This window comes from Eptatretus burgeri, chromosome 15, assembly GCF_056783735.1.
Source record: "Eptatretus burgeri isolate ZD-2024b chromosome 15, Ebu_testis_v1, whole genome shotgun sequence".
In the NCBI taxonomy this organism is placed as follows: Eukaryota; Metazoa; Chordata; class Myxini; order Myxiniformes; family Myxinidae; genus Eptatretus; species Eptatretus burgeri.
In genome coordinates this window covers 57,092,735-57,113,911 of record NC_140975.1, presented here as the reverse complement: position 1 = coordinate 57,113,911, position 21,177 = coordinate 57,092,735, and the positions used below count along the sequence as shown (strand labels likewise).

The following is a 21,177-nucleotide window of genomic DNA, read 5'->3' as shown; positions in this document are numbered from 1 at the left end:
GGTTTTGATAAATTATTAGTTTTAATGGTCAATTATGCAATTGGCGCCAACGTGTGTGTGTGTGTGTGTGTGTGTGTGTGTGTGTGTGTTTGTGTGTGTGTGTGTGTGTGTGTGTGTGTGTGTGTGTGTGTGTGTGTGTGTGTGTGTGTGTGTGTGTGTGTGTGTGTGTGTGTGTGTGTGTGTGTGTGTGTGTGTGTGTGTGTGTGGTTTGCAATGCGTTTCCACAAGCAGTTTGTGCAGCAAGCGACACGTGCATATATTGTGTGCGTCTATCTGTCTGTGTCTGTCCCTCTCTCTCTGTCTCTCTCTGTCTCTCACTCTCTGTCTGTGTCTGTCTTTGTCTCCTGTCTTTGTCTGTGTCTGTCTTTGTCTCTCTCTGTCTCTGTCTGTCCCTCTCCATGTCTCTGTCTCTCTTTGTCTCTGTCTCTCTCTCTCTGTCTGTCTCTGTCTGTCTTTGTCTCCTCTCTCTTTGTCTCTGTCTCTGTCGCTGTCTCTGTCTGTCTGTCTGTCTGTCTGTCTGTCTCTCTCTCTCTCTCTCTCTCTCTGTCTCTCTCTGTCTCTGTCTCTGTCTCTCTCTCTGTCTCTGTCTCTGTCTCTGTCTCTGTCTCTGTCTCTGTCTCTGTCTCTGTCTCTGTCTCTGTCTCTGTCTCTGTCTCTGTCTCTGTCTCTGTCTCCCTCTCCCTGTCCCTGTCTTTGTCACACATCCACATACTTTTTCTTTACCTCTCTCTCTTTCTCTCTCTCCATTTATAGTTACCTTCATGTGTCATCCCCTCTTTTTAAACACCAAGAGGACGTCAGTGATGAACGTGCTGTTCGCCACGTTGGGCACGAGGCGGCGCACGCCTCCATTCGGTGACCACGTGCTCGTGCGTGCTCCCTGCTCAGAGCACGTGTTTTGATTTCTCTCGACATAACGTGCTCGGACAGACACGCTCACGCAAACGCTACGTTGTCAAGTCTGCGTTGTCTGGTCAATGTTATTTTGATACGACTGGCACATCCTGATAGACGACGCAGGCGGGGGTTGCATCAAAGAGTACGCTGTCATTTCGGAGGGGACTTTCAACATCCAGTCCCATCTGAAAGCATTTAATTTACTTGGAGACTTTAACGAAAGCTATATCGTGTGCCGGTGCCCTCTCTAAATGATTAGTTCCACCAACCATCTTCCACCAGGGTATGGCAATTGTGATCCCGAGAGAACGATTCTGTTACATTTGCAATTGCTGGATCATTAAAATTCAATGTTTTTTGCCTTGAAAAAGGAGATGAGTTCGGAGTACCTGGAACCACTTAGTTCCCACCACCTTTCGCCTACATCCGCAGATGAGTCTTCGGTTGTTTGAACAGGCAAGTGATGATGACTATTCCATCATACTCCTAACTTAAACTTCGGAGATAGTAGATTGAGGCCTTGGGAAGGAAAAGTCAGTCGGTGAGCCTTTCATCTTGGAGTCCCAATTTGTTTTTTTCCTGCTCTTGTTGTCCTGCTGTTTAAGTAGTTGGTCAACTTAACCTTCAGGTCACTGATGAACCCAATGCATTGACGCTTGTGGACCTGAGGATTGCAATATAGCATAAAAGAGTATAGACGTCTGGGTAGAATGTTGTTCAGGTCTTGTTCTCAATTGTGTGCTGCTAAGGAGGTGTTGTCAATGGTTTCTGACACCATGTGAGACCATTGTACAACACACCTGATCTTATTGTTGGAGGAACATCATTGGTTCGGAAAGTGAAGCTGAGCAGTGCAAGGGTCTTGCCCTCAAGAACAGCAATAACTCTCAAAGCTTGTGATGATTAAGTCTCTGTGACAACAACCATCCTCCTATGCGTCAAGAATGATTCGAGTTATTCAAGTCCCGCCATTGGAGGACCAGCCCCTTGACCTCCATTAGTTTTTTTTAGCTTTCTCAGGGTTCCTGAGTGCAAAAACCCAACAGAATACTTCCATCACATCAAGGCCAGAAACTGCCACTTTTTCCCCACAGTGGTGGGTCACATCTTGCATCCGTGATTGGAATGAGGCTTGTGACAAGTTGTGGTACAAAATGGATCTGGTGTGACCATAACTGAGCATTTGAGGTCATTCCCCCACACAGTCAGTTCAACGGGTGGGCCTCGGGTGGACACTTGGTTCAATCTGTTTGTCTGTCAGTCTATGATTGAGGAACTAACTACTTGATTTCAATTGATTGTTATATTTTCAACAGTTCAGCAGTACCTTGGCTCTGAATTTGGCAAATTGTACGGAATCTCGTCCCGATCGCACGTGCGCCACAGAGTAGTACAGTAATTGTTTTAGTCTGTCTGGTAGTCAAAGACAATTGAAAATTCATTCCATAAATGAAAAGTTATTGTTTTCGGGGGATATAATCAAGGACACAAACAATAAGCACGAATAACTATTTTTAACGGGTTAAATAAGGTGGCGCAAAAGATGGTGCATCAATAGCGGTAAACTTGGGAATTATTATTATTATTATTATTATTATTATTAAAGCTTTTATAACTTTTTATTTCTATTGAATTCTACATTTGAACACTGGAGGACACAAATGTCCTCGTTCGCACTTCCAAAAACCTCCAGTTTAGCGGTACTTTGGGAAAATTGTACGCCGTCTCGACCAATTGTGATTGCCACTCATGCTCTCGGGGTGGGCGAACTTCCAGATTCTTTCTGTCCTTTTCTTCTTCCGATCAGCTGTTTCCAATAAAGTCCCATGTCCTTTTTCTCAAGATTATGCATGGTAAGGTGTTCCACAAATTCTAGTTACCTCTGTCACCAAAGGTAGACGGGGGGGGGGGGGGAAGAGGGGGTTATGTTTTCACCCCTTTCTGTCTGTTTCAATGTTTATCTGTGTGCAGGACATCTCAAAAAGTTGTGGACGGATTTTCGATATTCGCTTTCGTTTTCGCGTCACGTGACTTCAAAGTTTGCAAAAACTGCCCTACCTTCAGGAGGCTATATATTTTCTCGCAGAGATGACCGTCACTCCCGCATGGGGGTAATTTTTTTCATTTCCTTTTCTTTTTTCTCTTTTCCAGCACCTCCTCCAGACGATGGAGCAGTATCAATTGTATTCGTATGGACACATGATCGGTGGGTATCATGAAAACATTCCCACGGCCTTGTTTAACATTAATCCAGGAAAATGCACAAAGCATGGATGGCACTTGCAGAACCACCTCCAGGCTAGACCTTTTTCTTGTCAAAGATGGCACACTTCCCTTCGTTGAATGCATTAGTAAGGCAGTTCGACTTCTCTTGACAATCCGACAGAATGAAGTTCATTCCCTTTGCAACTATAAGCTCAGTTTCCAGATGTTTGGAATCCAGCCCTGTGTCACATTTCAACATGTGAACTCCCCGGGTACCTCCTGGGGTTTACTATCGGTGAGTGAAAAACAACAGCATGAAGCACTTTGAAAGGGACGTTTGTTTCGTCTCTTACTTTCCTTGCCCTTCCACGTCCCTATCTGTGCCTTCTCCAATCCTTCCTATCATTACTCCCCTCATTCCACCCAAACCTCTTGATGACGTAGTCCCCAGGATGACGTCAAAGGCTTTACTGCAAAGTGGCAGGTCAGTTTCTCTAATTCGCATTGTCAATAGGCCATTATGACGTCATCATTTCACAAGCTTTGGTGTTGCAATCTTGAGAACTTACTCAATGATACGATAATCCGAAGTTCGAATACCGTCTGCACGTTTTTTTTTTGTTTTTTTTACAACTGTTTCGAAATGTCTCTGCCTTTATTTAATTATCTGTACACGTTAGTTAATTAATTCGTCTTATCTGGAGGTACTCAAACTTGCATGTAAGCCTGGGGTTCAAATCCCTACCCAGCTAGAAACTGTCATCCTGGTGTTTTGACAGGAAGGGTGCTTCATCAATGTGTGTGCCGTCCCTAGGATAGAGGTTAAGCCGGACATCCTTTCTGCCAGCATTAGTTGGCGTCTTTCACGAAGAGGAGGCGAACTATCACCGGCACCCTGAACAAATTACAAATTCTTGCCCTAACTAAATGTAGCTACAGAGCAAAGTAAGAGTAATTCACCCAAGGGTTTGTCGAGAATTTGTTGGGAAACTCTGAGATTTCAACCCAGGACCTTCAATCGAACAAGTTAACACCCCAAGGAAAACGAAAACCGCCCAGCGCATCAATCATGAACCCTCTTGACAAATAGGGCACAAAGTCTTCTGAGATAAGGACACAAAATGACTTTGAAACCCTGCAGGGTCGCTCGTTGTGGATTATAGTGGGTGGAAGAGATAAGAAGGTTTGATAACATTGACAAACTCTGCGGCTTTAAAGGGTTTACCTTTCCCAAGCGACAAGGGATGTAAGTTTGTCTTCACAATGGCCACTCAGCATGGCATTTCACTCGAACAATGGTCCACGTAGATTTCTGGAGATTCAAATTTGTCAACTCGATCTCTTTCCAGTTTTCAACCGTTTACCTGTTGACAAATAAAATGCTTTGCAGAGGCTCCGCTCTCAGGGGCTCCGCCTGTGAGTTTTGCCTTCGGAACTTAAAATGCGGTCCAACAGGTTCGGTTGTCGACATGGAGGACAGTAACTCTTGTTGACGTCAGTGAGATCTCCGTAGGTCAGTACGAAGGACACCAATATCACCGGTAAATGGTAACGCGACGGTTATTACCACCGGTGGACGTTCATGTCTTCTTTGTAATTGGAAAAAAAACAATGTGCTTGCATCCATTCACAGTTATAAAAGCTGGGCCTGGTAGGATAGCTCAGAGGTCCTGCACTCGCCGGCAAACTCTCTAGGCCGATTTGGATTCTCGGCAGGACCAGGTAACCAACGATTCTGGGCCGACTCTCGTAAGACACCCTACTAGCCATACCGACGGTTAGCCAGTTTGGGTCCCGCACCGTCGGTTCCCTGGGAACTTTAGGCCTGGTAGGATAGCTCAGAGGTCCTGCACTCACCGGCAAACTCTCTAGGCCGATTTGGATTCTCGGCAGGACCAGGTAACCAACGATTCTGGGCCGACTCTCGTAAGACACCCTACTAGCCGTACCGACGGTTAGCCAGTTTGGGTCCCGCACCGTCGGTTCCCTGGGAACTGTAGGCCTGGTAGGATAGCTCAGAGGTCCTGCACTCGCCGGCAAACTCTCTAGGCCGATTTGGATTCTCGGCAGGACCAGGTAACCAATAATTCTGGGCCGACTCTCGTAAGACACCCTGCCAGCCGTACCGACGGTTAGCCAGTTTGGGTCCCGCGCCGTCGGTTCCCTGGGAACTGTAGGCCTGGTGCCTTTGCGGGCAGGGCCGGGTGTTCCATCCGCCATCATTCCCCGGTGGACGTTAAATATCCCACGGTGTCTCTTGAGAATTGTAGGTCATTGCGTTTCGGCACCCTGGTTCTAATTCCTAATTCCTGCCTTAACCTATAGTCGTGTGGGATGGGTTTGGTGACTTGTCTGGGGTTGGTTCTCAGTCGTGGGACTGCTTCAGCATAATTGACGTCTTCGAAACAGAGTGGGCCCTATGATCATGGATGGATAGACGGATCGTGGTTATCCGACACATTTCACCTATCGAGCCGGTATCATCATCCATGAATGACGGATTAAATTGGGGGTGAGCAAAGTTCCTTAGCTTTCCCAAACGTTTTTGTCCATCTCGAATGGCGTCAGCAGCGGAGTCCAATTGCGGTTTATTCACACATTCGTGCATGTGCACTCACGCCCATGTGAGGAGTACAAACACTCGGCCACGGGCTTTATGGTATGCTCTAGGAAGGGGTCCGGTCGAGGATCTGTTGTCCGGCACACTTGCGAGCAGCTCCCCTCACTTCAAAGGCCTTGCACGTACACCCTCCCACATGTGGTGCTCAGGGTTCCTTTGGTGCTAAACCCCACCGACTGGGAATTGGAGTAATAAATCTCCCTGCAGGCAACCGACCCCTCGTGTAAAAAACGGGGACAGTCACGGAAACCCCTTCCAGAAACCCCCACCTCTTTGTCATGAGAATCTCATTTTGAAATCTGATGTCAATTTCATTGGACTCCATGAGGATCTTTTTGAAAGCGACAGAACGTATTGGCCGCTAAAAGTAGGATTGTTCCAAGACGATGTTGTGGTTCGACGTGTCGGTTTCTCAAAGTAAAGTTGCACAACTCATTAATTTGCTGTAAACTAATCTCAAACCTCGATCCATACTTGGCAGATGTCGTGCACGGTACTGCGGATGAGCTTGGAAAGCCGGCTGCCCCACGCGTGTGGACTTTGAAGATCTCACGGTCATCTTTCTTTCGAAAAGTCGGCCATTGTGTGCCGGGTCTCTGGCCAAATGTCCTCCTTGAGGTTCGCTGTGTAATTAGCAGCACCCGGTAATGTATAAACGTCCTGTTTGGCAAAGCGACGGCCTAGCCGCGTTTAAAAGATAGGCCATTCCACATTTCCAGGCAGGCATTGAATCCGTCATGGAAAATGTTAATGAACTCATTCATTCTGAACTTTCACTTTTCAAAAATTCACTTTCATCGCTTCTCCCTGGAGTCGACTTTTGAATGATTGGGTTGTACGGGCCGATGAATGAACGAATGAACTGAATGAATGAGGGCATTATATACTATTTGGCTGGAATGTTGGCACGCTACATTAGGAGAGCAATGTCCATATTCGTGTGGAAAGCTGGGTTTAAACCCGGGTTTACTGGTAGGCCGATCTGCAGGCATGCGGAAATGCAACCGTCAAACCCAGCCAGCACTTAGGCAATCATGCAAGGCCGGTTGAGGCCTGGATGGTGGTTGAGCAAGGAAAGCACCAGGCCGGTACAAACAGGGCACGACGTGGCAGCCCCGTTCTCACCCCGAACCCCAAATATCTCTTCTGTTTCTCCCCCAGCCCAAGAGCTCCCCTGACACCCTTGATACGCGGCAACAGCTCAATGGCGGGTCCTGTTTCCCAGCATCGGCCACTTCTCCCTCCTCTCTCTATTCCACCCAGCCTTCAAACCGCCACCCCCACCCCGTAGCAGACGTGGCGAGCTGCTCCAACAGAGCAGCCTTTGACTGAGGCAGAAAAACAACGAGCAGTGTGCCAGCTTTCGACTGTGCTTCTGCAGACCGGCCACGGCTCTGCTTGGCTTCGCAGGACCAACTGCCAAAACGAATAGAGTGAGAGGGGGATTGGGGGGGGGATGGACAGATGCAGAGAGACAGAAATAGAGAGACAAATGGTGCAAGAAGAGCACAGTCATGAGCTAGCCAACAAATGCATCTATAGACACAAACAGCTCAACTACTTACACACCGATTTACGAACGTCCAGGAAATTATCTACCTTGAATCTTTGCCAAAAGATATGCCGATACTTTGCGTCAACCTTCCTTCAGAGATATACAAGGAAGCCGGCACAGGAGGAGACCATTTTGATCCATCATGCCGATGCTATATATGGATTGGCCTGTTGCTATTCCCATCTGAACCTTTGACTCCTGAAGCAGGGGTCCCAGCTTCAAATCCCATATACCATGTGTGTTGTCAATTGTCTACAACTCTCCTTGAGCCTCGACAGATCAATTTATAAAATGAGACCCCAGTGCTCCCATCCACTTATGATACAGGTACACACAGGTAACCCCATGCAGGGAATTTGACCGGGGTGTGGAAACACAATAGCCTACTGCTTACTGTGTTTCAAAGATACTGTGGGATATTTAACATGCACAACCTAAATGTAGACAGGACGGCTGTCTTTACGTCGTCATCCAAAGAACATGACACTCCCAGTGGGGGGCACTGCATTAGAACGAACCATTTTAGTCAAATGGCATCAGGAATCGAACTCACACTAGACAGCTATGAGCTAAGCTATCCCATCACCATTAAATATGGTACCAGGAGGAATTTCTAGACATCATTTGTATCAAAATAAAAATATCAAAATAAAAAAAACGTATGACCATTGTTTTTTTTACCTCTGCTACCAAAGGTGGGCAGAGGTTACGTTTTCACACCTGTTGCTTGTCTGTGAGCAGGATATCTCAAAAAGTTGCGGACGGATGCAGAGGAAATTTTGTGGACTGGTTGGCTGTGTGACAAAGACGAATTGATTCGATTTTGGTGAACATCCGGATCATTGGAATGAGAAAGGGCATGATAAGGCCACGGACTTCATGATCGGCCTTTGCCAATGCGTATATTATGTGTGAGCAGCACTTCAAATTAAATAATAATAATAACAATAATAATAATAATAATGAGAAAGGGCATGATGATGCATGTACACCAGGAACAGGGTGAGCTTTTAAGGTCAGGGATGTTGACATCTTAAAAGTAGAGCAAATCAAGAAAATGCCTTCGAGAGGCACACGTGACTTGTAATGTGTGGAGGGATTCTCTTAAGCAGGGATGAAGAAGGCCTTGAATGTCACAGGTTAATTGCTTAATTGGTTGGTTTAGGTGCCGCACTGTCAAAGTATATACAGGGCACGTCCAGGAAGACTCCTGATTTAGTGTAGTGATGCTCTAAAACAACAACATTTCTGTAAACATGACTAGAATGGCCCTCGGTGGAGCGCATACCTCCGCCACGTAATGCCTGATCCACGAGAACATATCAGGCCAAATACATTTTTGAGACATCATGCTATGCAGGACTATGCCGTTTTTCGCCCTATCTCTCAATGGTGAAAAAGCATAAAAAATTTAAATAATTCTCGTAGCTAGATCCGGATTCGAATCTTCACCAACATCGAATCAATTCATGCTGACCACACACCCAACATGTCCACCAAGTTTTATCCGAATCGGTCCACAACTTTTTGAGATATCCTGCACACAAACGAACAAACAGACAAACAAACATAGAGAAAGGGATGAAAACATAACCTCCTTCTACCTTTAGTGGGGCAACTTAGCTAAATATAGCATAACAATTGCGCATTTTGTGAGGAAAGCACCAAATTTGGCACACTAGTAGCCTATCATATTATGAACAGATTTGGATATTGGGCCATCTCAAAATTTGTGATGGCAGTGGAAAATGGCTGCCACAGCCACCAGCGGCTGAATTTGAGATGGCCCAATATCCAAATCTGTTCATAATATGATAGGCTACTCGTGTGCCAAATTTGGTGCTTTCTTCACAAAATGCACAATTGTTATGCTAAGTTGCCCCACTACTTCGGAGGCAGAGGTAACAAGGTAGATGGTCCATTACCTGGTGGCACCCTGTTTGAGAGATAAGGTGATTTTAAAAGTGAATTTTCACCATTGAGAGATAGGGCCAAAAACGACCTATATGGCACAATATCTCAAAAACGTTGGGGACGGTTTCGGACTAAACTTGCTGGACAGGTTCGGTGTTTGACGAGGAAGAAATGACTCAATTTTGGTGAAGATCCGGATTGGAGAAGTTTAACATTTTTAAAGTAATTCTTCACCATGAAGAGATAAGACCAAAAACGATATACAGGTATAGCATGATATCTCAAAAAGTTGTGGATGGATTCGGATAAAATTAGGATTCGGACAAAACTCGGTGGACAAGTTGGGCGGGTGACAAGGATGAATTGACTCGATTTTGGTAAAGATCTGCATCTGGATACGAGGATTTTTAAAAGTGATCTTCCCCATTGAGAGATGGGACCAAAAACGACGTACGGGTATAGCATGACATCTCAAAAAGTTGTGGATGGTTTCGGACGAAACCTGCCAGATACGTGACGATCCAGATACGCGAAGAAACAAATCATCTCATCCAGCTTCATCCATTTGAAGATACTCCACTTCATGTTGTGTTGGACGTGCGCACATGGAATTCTGGGCCAATCTCAGAAATGAAGGACATCGTATCAACCTGCCAAGTGCTATGTTCCACATGATGCTAACAATGTACTCATACAGGAGTCTGATAGAAGATTTCAATGTGAACTTTGTATTGGGAGCAGCATAAACGTGGGTGTGTGTTGCAGCATGTCACCTGTTTTCACGCCTCATCTATTTTATTTAAGAACTGCATAATCCGCCCATAGTCATGCCCTGAAGCTTGTACAATGGGGCGTCGACCAATAAAGGACGATCAGATAAGTCTACTCTCGTCTGAGTTTGTTTAGAAGGCATGAAGGGTCAGGGTGTGGCTCCCAACCACATGCTTCATACCGATGGAACTCGGGGTTGCCGGAGGTATGTTGTGGTGTTAGGCAAGTTTATGGCTGCAGAATCGTTCAGTGGTGGCATGCCTGCTCAAATGAGTCGTCTTGTTGGCGGCTAAGTTTCTGACAATTGAATCGAACTGAAACTGGCCATTTTGGTGCAGCATCGACAACAAACCACGACAAAAGTCTTCGTTTTTAGAGGTCTTCATAGGCCTTTGGTGGTGCCGTACCGCATAGACGCTGCCAATTCAGATTAAAATGGGATGCCTTGATTAGTAACTTCTTGGCTCAATTGACTGACCATGGCCATTTTTATTTCCTTGCACATCCGCTTGTTCTACAACTCGTTATGTTAGCGAGTGGACTTCATGATTGGCCTTTGCTAATACATACGTGTCTACTGTACTTGAAGTTAAATGGGAACTGGGAAAGGGCATGATAATGCATGTCTACCAAGAACGGGGTCAGCTTTTGAGGTCAGGGATGTTGACATCTTCAAAGGAGAGCAAACGAAGAAAATGCCCTCGAGAGGCACACGTGATTTGTAATGTGTGCAGGAATTCCCCTGAAGCAGGGATAAAAAAAAAAACAAGGCCTTGAATGTCACAGGTTAATTGCTTAATTGGTTGGTTTAGGTGTCACACTGTCAAAAGAATATACAGGGCAGGTCCAGGGAAGACTCCTGATTTAGTGTAGCCATGCTCAAAAACACCAACATTTCTGCACACAGAACAATGTCGATGGTCCGTTACCTGGTGTGCTGGGTACACGCTTGTAATCCATCAACTCGGAGGCTTGGGTTGAGGGATCGTTTGAGGACAGGCCTTTGCCTTGTGCCAAGCTAGATGGTGCAGAGCAGCCTGGCCGATATGGTGGCACCCAACCCAGATTGTCAGGTCAGGCCAGATGAGATCTGTGACTTGCCACAAGTATCATGTAAGACCCGTACTAAACCTGTTCATGGTCGAGTGTCGGTGACTAAACCGGATCCCCGAAACCGGCTCTCCCCACCAGGTCCTCCTAGTGAGGAGGGTGTATGGATATGGACACCCAGCAGGATTAAAAACAAAACCTAGCAAATAACGGAGGAGTTCCTTGTGAGCCAACGGTCATCCATATTTGGTGCCTACTGTGTCTGCAGACGTCCTCCTGCAGTGGGTTACCTTACCCAGGAGGTTGGTGGCAGGATTTGCACTCTGGCCACCATAAAATACTTCATTGTGCAAAACACAAAAGATGCAAAGAAAACTGGAAACCCACTCCCTGGGAGTACCTCATGTGCAGCTACCTTTCTTAGGGCAGCTCACCAGATAACGGGATTGGGGCAAAGCCTTCGGGACCCCATTCTTTGATGATACGAGGAAAAACATGGGGTAACCTTCCTGGGTTGGATTGCGGTAGTGTGTGTCAGGGTGGTACTGTGGTTTTGTCCACCAGCTGGTGGTCTCCTAGGGTTAACCTGACACAGTCCCTTCGGGTGGGTGCCTGGAATGTCCTTATCCCGAAAAGCAGATGATCACCCATCTCTGCTATCACCTGAGCTCCAGTGCTTGAACATCGGTATTGCAGCACTCTCTGAGGTTGGGAGACCAGATAGTGGTGAGATTATGGTGGGTGGTTACACCTACTACTGGTTTGGTCGTTCTGATGGTTACCATGCGCAAGGAGCAGCAACGTCCAATAAGCTGATTCGCATGATAATTGTGGTAACACCGGTCAGCAAGCATATTATGAGACTAAGGATCCGTCACTCCTTGGGTGTCATTTTCCTGGTCTCTATATATGCTGCAACGGAGATGAGTGATCTCACAGTGAAGGACGCATTCTATTCCGCGTCCGTGGTTGATCCGTGGTTGATCAGTGCCCCAGACGAGATACTGTATTTCCCTGCAGCAACTGGCAATGACAGGGATGGTTATGGGATGTGTGTTGGCCCCCATGGGACTGGAACTGTGAACAAGAATAGCACTAAGTTCCTTAGTTTTGCAAGAAGTCATGGACTTAGAGTGGCTGGTTCATGGATTCAGCGCCCACAAGCTCATCGCTGGACTTGGTATTCCAACGCTGGTGGTGAGGAAATGCACATTGAGCATGTGCTTGTTGATGGTCGCTGGAGGATGATCCAGAACTGCAGGGTCTACCGGAGTGCTGAGTTCCTCAATATCAACCACGGGCTTATTGTAGCAACTCTGAAGTTGCAGCTTAAAACCAGGAGAATGGTACCATTCCAGCCTCGGCTGGCTGTTACCAAGCTCGAGGATGAGAGGGTAGCTAAGAGGTTTGTGAACAGGCTTGGTGGGGATTTGGGGGGTCTGGGTGTTGTGGGGAATCCGCAAGAGTTGTGGAGTGCCTTCAAGACTACCTTCCTTGATGTTGCCGGTGAATGTGTTGGAACCTACCGTCAGGCGAAGAAGAACTTTATCTCCCAAGAGTGACACTGGATTCCATTGACCAGAGTCAAAAGGCCAAGCTTAATGGCAGAAGTGAGCTGTTCAGGGAGTTGAGGCGTAAAACTGTACATGTGCTGAGGGCGGACAAGGAGACCTAAGGAATGTGCGATGAATCTATGAAGGGGTAGAGCATCACCTGTTGTCAAGTTATTCTCATCCTGCTTACAGATGAATTTGTGCATTGCATTCCTCCAAGCCCATCATCCCTCGGTGTGATACGGTTAGAGCAGATGGTGGTGGGCCCTTGACAGAGGAGTCCGAAGTGAAGGCCTGCTGGGCCAGTTACTTTGAGCGGCTGTACCAGGCTGACCCACCGGCTGTTGAGTTGCATGTCAGGGGTATAACTATTCCCATTGCTGACCCTCCAATCAACTGTGAACCACCTTCATTTGTGGAAACACAGCTGCGGTGAACCAGTTGAAATGGGGGTATAGCTCCTGGGATCTGGGGCATCCATACTGATCTTCTCAACGCTGGTGAAAATGCTCCACTCGTGTCATTGCATGCAGTTTTGTGCTCCATTTGGAACACAGGCATCATCCTAACAGACTGGAAAGTGGCCTTGTTGTCCCTCTCTGGAAAGGGAACGGTGCTTGCTCGGACTGCAACATCTACCGAGGGGTGACCCTGCTCTCAGTGCTGAGCGAGGTCTTTGCTCGGATAATTCTTGATAGGGTTCACCACCATTTGCTTGATCAGCAGTGCCCAGATAAGTTGGGCTTTACCCCAAAGAGGTCAATGATTCACTGTATCCTTGCTCTCTCGGTCCTCACCGAATGCAGGTGAGAGTTTAGGCAGGGGCTGCTTGCAGCTTGCAGCCTATGTTGATCTCCACAAAGCGTTCGATTCAGGGAATCGGAATGCCCTCTGGGGGATTTTCGGTCTTAGTGAGGTGCCACTAAAGTTGATCCATTTGATTTCTGAACTCTACTCTGGTACTGAGAGTGCTGTGAGATGTGGTGGTTACATCTGTGACTTATTTCCAGTTGTTACTGGAATTCGTCAGGGTTGTGTGTTGGCCCCCACACTCTTCAGCACCTGCATGGACTGGATTCTGGGGAAGATGTCGGAGAGATCAAGCTGTGGTGCATCGTTTGGGAATGTCAATCTGACCTTGATTTTGCAGTTTATGCAGTCACCTTTGCAGTGATGCTTGACATCCTTGTAGGGGCTCGAGAGATGCTGAATGAGGAATCGGAGCCACTGGGATTATGGGTTTCCTGGGTCAAAACTAAGATCCAGGCTTTCAATGACATCTTTGATGCTGCTATCTTGTCTGTACCTGTTTGTAGTGAGGATGTTGAGGTCGTGGAGAGATTCACTTACCTTGGCAGTGATATTCTTGTCTCTGCATGTTGTGAGGCAGAGGTCAATAGACGTCTGGGTTGGGACTGGGGAGTCATGTATTCACTGGATCAGGAGGGTGGTGCTTTGTGTACCTATGCAGGAGGACAAAAGTCAGAGTCTTCAAGTCCTTGATGCTTCCAGTCTTGCTCTACGGGTGTGAGACTTGGATTCTGACCAAGGACTTGAGACAAAAACTTAACTCCTTTGGAACCAGGTCTCTTCACAGAATCCTTGGCTATCACTGCTCAGAATTTGTGTCCAACGAGCGGTTGCTGAAAGAGATTCAAATGAGATTCGTTGCCTGTGTCGTCCATGAGCAATCAGCTGCAGCTGTATGGACCCGTGGCTTGATTTCCTGACGCTGATCCTGCTCACTAGAGTCTCCCAGCGATGGAGCCTCATGAGTAGAGAAGGCCTTTGGGATGACTACGTGCCTCGTGGTTATAGCAGGTTTATCGGCATTTCAAGGAGATGGGGATGGGCCAGGCACCTGCTTGGAGAATGGCCAGCCGGAAGCCCCTGGAGTACCGACAGAAATTGGATGCAGCGACATGCTGCTTTGGTACACGCTCCCATCTCAACCTAACCTAACCTTACCCGGTGGCACCCTGTTTTGGAGTACCTATGGGGGACACATAAGAATGGTCACATTCCATGAGAGACTCATACGAGGCAAAATGAGATTAAAACTTTCATGTTGAGATGGAAAGTTTGATCGCAACTACCGAATTACCACATACCTTCGTGTGCCAATTCCTTGAAAATTGACCGGATATCTCCAAGGCGACATGAGGTCAATTGGACCATCAAATCAACTCATTTCCAATCCTTAAGGATGCAAATCAAAGAAGTATCAATGTTTGAAACAGAAAATGTTTGGGTGCAGCATTGCATGAGTGAAAGAGCAGAGGTTATTAAGTTAAGTGAAGTGATATGTTAAAATAATATATGTGGTGTAATGGGCCAAAGTATGACTTTCTAGTCTCAGCTTCATTGTGTTATCCTTCTATCAATTTGCAATTGGTCACTGGCTTCGACATGAATACATATTTTTATTATGGACCCAAGGCATAAAAATGCTACAGATATCGAACAAACTGTTTCAAAAGGAGCACCTCACTTCCATTAGAGCATTTAAATTACATCAGATGTGGCAATAAATGCGAATTGTTGCTCCCAGCTTGCTGGCTCAATCACAGAAGACACCATTTGCATTTTTGCCGCCTTCATCCCTACGTGGGGGCACGCACAACTTGTTCTTTTTAAAAAAAATTTATAAATAGTGGGCCCGATTGTCCGATGGACCAAGTTTTCATCGGTTTTCACAGATTTCTTGCACACCCACCTGCTGCACTGCTTGAGCATTACCTTGCTTTTCACTAAGCCCAGATGTGCTTGGGGCCAGCACGGGGATTATATGTTCCTTATTATTGAACTACTATTCTTATTATTGTTGTAAATACAAGTACGGGCCCGTAGGGGCGGGCCTGTGGGCGCGGGCTCGTAGGTGCGTAAACGACGACTGGATTGGGGCATTTTCACCCCCCCCTCTCACCCCCTCCTCTCTCCCCTCTCGTTCCAGTACTCTCTCTCGTGGGTGAGGTGTGCCAGTATGTGCAGCTTCGTTCCCTCAATCTCATAAACGATGACTGGATTGGGGTATTTTTTCAATTAGATCGGACCAATCGTATCATAAATGGCCATAACTTGGGAAACATACTCAGGTCCCCAGCGTCAATTGTGACGTCATATCAAACGAAGAAGAATTGTGACGCCCCCTCTCTCGCCCCCCTCACTCCCCCCTAGTCTCGCCCCTCCTCTCTCCCCCCTCCTCTCCCGCCCCTCTCTCACCCCCCACTCTCTCGCCCCTCCTCTCTCCCCCTCTCTTGAATTGTGATGCCCCCTCTCTCCCCCACTCTCTCCCTCCCCTCTCGCCCCCTCTCTCCCCTCCCCTCTCGCCCCCTCTCCCCCCTCCTCTCTCACCCCTCCTCTCTCACCCCTCTCTCTGTAAATGTATTCACAAATGTATTCACAAAAAACAAATAAGTGAACATTAATTGTGACGTCATTCGTGATGTCATAGCACCGTGTCTTGTCATTGGTCGACAGATAAATGGCTGTAACTTGGGAACCACTCGTCCAATTGATATCAAACCTCGAAAAGGCACATCTGCGGGCCCCGCAAATATTCCTGGCAAGTTTCAATCCGATCGGACCGGCGGTCGTCGAGAAACTGCGGTCGCATACAGACACACACACATACAGACAGACAGACACACACACACACACACAGATTGCTGGAATTATAGATAGATTCGATCGGACCAACCGTATCATAAATGGCCAGGACTTGGGAAACCTGGAAAACAGCTGATACGGATAAAGAAGAACGATATCAAACCTTGAATCAAATCAAATCAAATCAATTTGATTTGATTCAATCCACACAAATCTCACACTCTCACTATGTCTCTTCGAAAGGACCGTTTACAAAACCCCCCCATCCACTTTCTCAACAATCCTCTGGAAGAAGTCTTTTCTTTCAAGCTTCTGGGTCTCACTATCTGCCATGACCTTTCCTGGGAAAGTCACATTTCCAACCTCGCCTCAAAAGCCAGTCGCCGACTGGGAATCCTCCGTCGTGCAAAGTCCTTCCTCGGCCCTCTTGAGCTCCTGACTACTTACAAAGCTTTTGTCCGTAGCCTGATGGAGTACTGCTCTCCCCTCTGGGCTGGTGCTCCTGCCTCCCACCTTTCTCGACTTCACGCTGTCGAAACCAGGGCTTTTAAGATCATTGGCATCTCCCGCAATGAAGCTGAGTCTTTGGGCCTCTCACTCAATCACCGCAGGTTGGTCGGTGGTCTTTCTGTCTTCTACCGACTCCTCTCCAGCCTTGCCCCCCCTGCTCTCTCTGTGATTTGTCCCAACCACATTTGCACAGGACGCTCAAGGTCCGCCAACAACCCCCTTCTGGTAAAACTACCAAAATCACGAATCACGAATCACTCTATTCTTTCCCATTCTTCCCTCCAGGCTTTCAAAACAGCTGTTCACCACCACCTCTTATCTTCCCCCATCCAAATCCTCGATCTTTTCTACCCCCGATAATCCACCCAAGCCCACTTCCTTCAATTCTCCTGCTTTCCTTCCTGAAAGTCCCTGTAATGTCCATCTTCTCCTCGCCATGTTCCCCGTCCCATCCCCATCCCTCTCCCTTCCACAGTTCACCTGTGTCTGTTCCCCAATGTTTTGTCCCTTCCACTCCCACCCCTCTTGTCTCATGCCTCCTTGCTGTGAGTTGTGTGTTAGCTCTCATACGAGCCTCGACCAAGGTATACAAAAAAAAAAAAAAAAAAAAAAAAAAAAAAAATTGAATCAAATCAAAGGATATCAAATCAAACGATATCAAACCCCCTTCAAACTGGGGACCTGAGGCACATACTCAGGCACGACAGGAAAAAAACAGCTGAAACGGATGAAGACCAATATCAAACCTTGAAAAGGCACATACTCAGGTCCCAGAGTCAATTGTGACATCATATCAAAGAAAAAGAAAAAAAAAAGAGGAAGCATTGTGACGTCATTCGTGATGTCATAGCACAGTGTCCTGTCTGGTTGACAGACAATATATTGGTCGTTATTGGTTGACAGACATTGGTCATTGTATCACGTTATTGTTTTTATTACTGCCAATTATTGTGCTATAATTATTATTATTAATAGCGAACAAAGTGAGCTTAATACTTAACGCGTGCACGTGAGAGAATAGGAAACAACAACAAAAACAACAACAACACAATAGCCTTGGCTATTTGGAATCTGTGTCGTTGGCTTTGACTTTTTGCTTCTGGTTGTTGTTAAACGCTGTGCGGTGTATAAACACGATTGGGTTTTATTTCTATCTTGTGAATATTACTTAACGCGTGCACATGAGAGAATAGGAAACAACAAAAACAACACAATACCCTGGCAATTGTGAATCCGTGTCGTTGGCTATGACCATTTTGTGTCCGTTTTATTTTTGCTTCTGTTTTTTTTTTTTGTTTCCGGTTTTTGTCATGGGGAATGATGCATGCCAGGAGATATAGGCATCGTCGGAGACATGAAAGACCCAAATAATATCAGACATGGTGTGCTTTTAAAACATGGGAACTTGAATGGATTTTTTTTGTAATTAATTAGCTTAATCAACTCAGTGGGGTATGACGATCATTTTGGTGTTTCACGTTCCACATCAGAACGCTCCAGTAGAACTCCACAAAAAAACATGACACACACATACACCTCATCTATTTATAGCTGAGTCTTAAAGGGTCTTTTGCATCCTTTAGGAGTTTAGGTCTTTGAGGTCCTCTGGGTCTTTTTGGTCTTTGGGGACTTTTGGGTCATCTGGGTCTTTTGGGTCCTTGAGAACTTTTGTCATATGTCTTTTGGGTCCTCAGGGACTTTTGGGTCTTTTCCTTCCTCAGGATATTTTGCATATTTTGGGTCCTCAGGAACTTTTTGGGTCTTTGGGTTTTTTGGGGGTCCTTAGGGACTTTTGGATCATCTGAGTCTTTTGGGTCCACAGGGTATTTTGCGTCTTTTGCTTCTGAGTTTTTTGGGTCCTTGGGGACTTTTTGGTCATCTGGGTCCTCAGGGTATTTTGGGTCATCTGGGTCTTTTGGTTCTTTTGAGTCATTTGGCTCCTCGGGGACTTTTGGGCCATCTGGGTCTTTTGAGTCCTCTGGGTCTTTTGGGTCCTCTGAGTCTTTTGGATCCTCGGGGTCTCAAGTGGCTTGGGGGTCTTCAAAGGTCGAAGGGGTCTCAGCAGTCTAAATCTAAAGGGTTCAAAAGGTACATTCCAATAGTGCGTAATTAATGAATAGACTACGTAATTAATAGACACAAAAAGTATGCCTCTGTCACACAGACACAGACACAGACACAGACACAGACACAGACACAGACACACACACACACCTCATCCATTTATCGGAGATTAAACGATTTGCCATTCAATTTGAAGGGGTCTGAAAACAACAAGGGGTCTTTTGGGTCCTCGCTGTCTGAAAGCAACAAGGTAAACGAAGACTTTTCAGGAGAGCAAGGTTAGAAAGCAACCAAAATGGAGTGAAGAAGGAGCTGCTGTTCAATTGGTAACGACATTTTTATCAGACTCAAAAACATACCCCTCTCGGGTTTGCAGTTTTTATAAGACTTAAGCTTCAAGTCTTTTCCAAATTAAAATCATCAAAGTTTTGTTTTGTGTCGAGAATTGCAAAAAGGTGACTTGAGTAGACCTCGAGTCCTCCATTTTTGGGGACTTCGTGTATTACTTGGAGATCTCCCTTTCCCAAGTATCACTCTTAAAAAGCAGAAATTTAATGTCCATACATGTTAGAAAGTCAGCACAAATATCACTTGTCCAGCTGGCCTGATTTAAAATCTACAAGCTAAACTTGACCTAAACAGAGAAGCCAAACTAGCAAGTTGCAGAACATGTTTTATAACTTCACTCTTTAATTCCTCACTTCTCCCAAGTGTGGAATTAACTTCTGGAGCCACAGAGGCTATTCTGTCACTTGAAAATGGACCACATAGAACTCTTCCCCAAGTCATCCCAAATTCTGACCCTTGACCTTTGTTACTCCCATTAATCTTATACTTGCTCACTCTCCTCTTTTCCCATTCGCTCATTCCATTGATGTTAATTATACCTTGCTCTTCCATGAGCCTCACTCCTGTGTACATTTTTTTCTTAATGTCATGATAGAAACAAAAAAAGCCAAAATTTTATACATCCAACCCCTTCAACTGCTCCCAACATCCATCCCTCTTTCCACCCTTGCCCTTCGTTCTATGTCTACCCAACGTCGTTCTCCTTTTTCTGCAACCCCACCCCGACCCTTCCTCTTCTCTATGCTAATTTTCTCATTTATTCAAAACACAAATGTGCAGGGCCATCGTGCTATGATTGTGGTGAATTATATTTCCCGAGAAACATCTGCTTCCGATGGTGGCGGCAAGGGGGGGAAGGCAACTTTACTTTTTAATGGAGGGGCGAAGCAGAGGCTTGAAATACATTCTCCCACTGGGAGGGACACTACACAATGTACACTTACAAAGATCATTTCCTTCGTCTTCCCCCTCCACAACACCCCAGGACTATTATTTTTTTTTTTCATGCTGAACACCTTCCTAGGTACACCACAAATACAACCACCAACTTTCAACTCTTTCCATCCAGCGGTTTAGGAGTGCATACAAGTCAAACACCCACACACACACCAAATTATATATACAGGGTGACTCAAAAAAGTTGGCCCTGGGAAAAGTTTAATAACTTAAATATTATCCAATCAAACTCACCAAAATTTGTAGATCATATTACCCACTCGTAGTCAAGATAACTCTGAAAATTTCAGCTGTCTACAAAGAAATTTGATAATTTTACAATGAAATTACTGATGACGTCGACGTTTGATGATATGCTTCAAATTGACACCATTTCTCTCAACTGGTGGTCGTATGGTAGCTTAGCTGCCGGGGTAGCTATCATTTCTTGAAGCGCGACTGCGTCGCTGATGCAGTGCCCCTCTACCGGTACACACACTGGAACTGGTACTCATTTCGCCGACCTCTGAAGGATGACGGGCTGAGTCAACCCCCTGGTGTATTAATTCAGCGGCCGACGGGGTTGAACTCAGGACCCTAGGATCCCAAGCCGCCACCCTAACCACTGAGCCAGCATCAGGCTAGCTCTCTCAACTGGTGCACCTACTCCCTACAGGACTGGCAAGGAAGGGTTGTGATATATATATATATATATATATATATATATATATATATATATATATATATATATATATATATATATATATATATATATATATATATATATATTGTTGTGGTTACCAGATTCGCAAACCACCATTCAGGTCCCTTAGGTGAGGTATCTCGGTAAGTGCATGTGTAGTTAGGCCCAAACCCGTTGTCTAGTGGGAATACATGTCATTTATACGTGCTGCGACTCTTCAGGATAGCCGTTTTTCTTTTACTATCTTTATTTTGGACCAACCGCCATGATCACAACCACAACAACAACCACCAACCACAACGCCGCTTCACCACAACCGCCACGACCTTTACCGTCACAACTCGCCACCATCGCATCACCGTCATCTCGCGCCACTCATGGGCACCGATGCTGGACTCGTGTAGGGCGCACGTTGAACAGCGTGTACAAAATCACGGATTTT

General features: G+C 46.0%; 1 protein-coding gene across 1 annotated transcript in view; it reads right to left on the bottom strand.

Moving 5' to 3' along the window:
* Positions 1-21,177, bottom strand: part of LOC147012245 (uncharacterized) — a 230,076-nt gene that overhangs the window by 61,780 nt on the left and 147,119 nt on the right. The window lies entirely within an intron of this gene.